Source organism: Triticum aestivum, chromosome 2B, assembly GCF_018294505.1.
Source record: "Triticum aestivum cultivar Chinese Spring chromosome 2B, IWGSC CS RefSeq v2.1, whole genome shotgun sequence".
Classification (NCBI taxonomy): Eukaryota; Viridiplantae; Streptophyta; class Magnoliopsida; order Poales; family Poaceae; genus Triticum; species Triticum aestivum.
In genome coordinates, this window is record NC_057798.1 from 293,655,808 (window position 1) to 293,659,472 (window position 3,665).

Here is a 3,665-nt window from a genome sequence, read left to right on the forward strand (position 1 = left end):
GGCGGCGGCGAACTGGGGACCGGGCGGCGGCCACTAGGAGGCCGACACGTGGCGGCGGACGGGGAGGCCGGACATGTCCGTTGGCGGCGGGTGTGTCCGACGGCGGCGGGAGGAGTTGGATCTAGGGTTAGGGGGGAGAAGAACCGTGGATTTCGGAGGGGGGTGTATATATAGGCATAAGTGGAGCTTGGAGAGTCCAAATGAGGTGCGGTTTTCGCCCACACGATCGTGATCGAACGCTTTAGGACATGGAGCAGAGTTTGGTGGGTTTTGGGCCAAATTTGGGGGGTGTTGGGCTGCAACACACACGAGGCCTTTTCGGTCCCTCGGTTAACCGTTGGAGTATCAAACGAAGTCCAAATGATACGAAACTTGACAGGTGGTCTACCGGTAGTAAACCAAGGCCACTTGGCAAGTCTCGGTCCAATCCGGAAATGTTTAATCCCCACACACGAAAGAAAGCTAGAAATGGCCACCGGAGGAGAACGAAGCGCCGGAATACAAAACGGACAACGGGGAAAATGCTCGAATGCATGAGATGAACATGTATGCAAATGCAATGCACGAGATGACATGGTATGAGGTGCATGAAAATGAAAACAACACACGGAGACAAAGACCCGAACCCGAGAAATAAATATAACTTGACACCGGAAACGGCAAGAGTTGGAGTACAAATGGGGAAAGTTACATCTGGGGCGTTACAATTGCTGAGTCTTCCCCGGCTCCGTGTCGTTCCCTTCCTAGGCCTCGCCGTCATCCATGGCCATGGCGCTCTCGACGTGGCCTGGTCAACATGGTCAACGAACGAGATCCATCGGCCGTGGACTATATGTGGAGAGGCTCACAGCTAGGTCCACGGCCGGACACAAGGAAATGCCTCCTTATTACGCGTAATATAATGATTCCTCCACGTGACAGCTCGGACCCACCGGAAGGGCCTCTGTATTTCGCGAAAAAACGTCCCCCCCGCTGACATGTCGGACCCACCAGCTATATCTTCGCACGCAAGGAAGTGCCTCCTTATTACGCACAAAAAAATGAATACCCCCTGCTAGCTGGGACCCACCATAGTGGGAGGATGACTTGTGGGCCAACTAAGTTGATGGGAATGGAGGGCTTTGTTAACTTAGTCAATATGAACGATTCTAGCTCCAGTGACCGTACGATGTCCATCCAACGGCCGTAGTGCTTCTTCAACCTCTGGTCTTCTTGCTCCAGCCGCCCAAAGCAGCGCCGGTCGTGCCGCATGCTCCTGCCTCCCGTGGCCGGCTGTGCTGCCGCGGAGGCCTCACCGCCCCCTACTATTCCCACCGCTGGCCAGGCCCTGCGGCGACTACAGCCTCACACCGCAGCCGAACCAGTGAACCCTCGTACTCCTCTCCGCGTGGGCTTCCACTGCCGCGTCTTCCCCTTCCTAGGCCTCACCGTCGTCCACCGCCGTGGTGCTCTCGGCGCGGCCTGGTCAACATGGTCAAGGAATGACTTCCATCGGACGTGGACTATACGTGGAGAGGCTGAAAGCTGGGTCCACGACCGCAGCAAGGAAGTGCCTCCTTATTACACAGAAAATAATGATTCCTCCACCTGACAGCTGGGACCCACCGGACGGGCCACTGTATTTGACGAAAAAAACATTTCCCCCTGACTACTGGGACCCACCAGCTACATCTTCGCACACCAGGAAGTGCGTCCGGGCAAAAAAAACGATTTGCCCCCCTGACTGCTGGGACCCACCAGCTACATCTTCGCACGCAAGGAAGTGCGTCTGGGCAAAAAAACGATTCGCCCCCCTGACTGCTGGGACCCACCAGCTACATCTTCGCACGCAAGGAAGTGCGTCCGGGAAAAAAAATGATTTGCCCCCTGACTGTTGGGACCCACCAGCTACATCTTCGCACGCAAGGAAGTGCCTGACAGTCGGGACCCACCTGGTTGAAGCGTACGTAGCGTTGTCATTCTGGTCGCGAATGTGTACGTACATATATACTGGTCGATGTAGAAGCGTGCACGTGTCGTAGTAGAGGCGCGTACGTGTCGTAGTAGAAGCGCGCACGCAGCATGTACACGTACGTACAACGGCCAGGGTGCAAGAAAGAAAATACGGCCACTTACGTACATATGGGAAGGGTCTCGAACGCCTACTCGCGCATACGTATGGCCAGGGCTCGTGTACATGGCTGGGTCGGAACGGAGAAACAGCGTTGTCGTCGTGTTCATGGGGAGGCAACGGAATGCGTCATGTTCATGGGGAGGCAACGAAATGCGTCGTGTTCATGGGGAGGCAACAGAATGTGTCGTGTTCATCGGGAGGCAACAGAACGCGTATGAGCCAACCAGCTTGGACGGAACAAGCGATGGAAACGAGGCCTGGCATACCGCAGAATGAAGGAAACGACCTTGTGTTCGACCAGACACGTTCGAAACGGGATCCTGTTCATCGGGAAGGGTGTGAAGTTCATTCTTTAACTCTAGCCAGATTATCACCTACACGTCCTATCTCGAAAGCATTATTCTTTAACTCTCTACCAACATAAGCACTAAACTTTCTTGTCTAGCCATAAAATCATCAAATTCATCTAAGCAGGGGCTATGAAATTTAGTAGAGGGTACTTCAACTTTATTATATCTATAGAGAGAATTTACCTTTACTACATGTGTCGGGTTATCAAGACAATGTGGTTCTTCAGGCGGTAAAATTAAGACCATGTATTTCTTCAATAGGAGGTAAATTCTTAACATCTTCAGCTTTAATACCTTTTTCTTTCATTGATTTCTTTGCCTCTTGCATATCTTCAGGACTAAGAAATAAAACACCTCTCTTCTTCGGAGTGGGTTTAGGAATATGCTCAGGAGTTGGCTCAATTGGTTCAGGAATTACTTCAGGAATTGGCTCAGGAAGAGTCCAATTATTTTCATTAGTCAACATATTATTCAATAGTATTTCAGCTTCTTCGACTGTTCTTTCCCTGAAACACAACCATCAAACCTATCCAAGTATTCCTTGGAAGCATCGGTTAGTCCATTATAAAAGATATCAAGTATTTCATTTTTCTTAAGAGGATGATCAGGCAAAGCATTAAGTAACCGGAGAAGCCTCCCCAAGCTTGTGGGAGACTCATCTTTTATTTGCACAAAATTATATATTTCCCGCATGGCAGCTTGTTTCTTATGAGCAGGAAAATATTTAGCAGAGAAGTAATAAATCATATCCCAGGGACTACGCACACAACCAGGAGCAAGAGAATTATACCAAGTCTTAGCATCACCTTTTAATGGGAACGGAAATATCTTAAGGATATATAAATAGCGATACTTCTCATCATGAGTAAATAGGGTGGCTATGTCATTCAACTTGGTAAGATGTGCCACAACAGTTTCAGATTCGAGGCCATAAAAAGGATCAGATTCAACTAAAGTAATAATATCAGGATCAACAGAGAATTGGTAATCCTTATCAGTAACACAGATAGGTGAAGTAGCAAAAGCAGGATCGGGTTTCATTCTAGCATTAAGAGACTCCTGCTTCCATTTAGCTAATAATTTCTTAAGATCATTTCTACAATTGCAAGCAAGAATTTCAATAGAAGCTGTTTCATGCATAACATAACCCTTAGGAACAACAGGTAAAACATAGTCATTGGGGGGACCTTCATCATCACTAT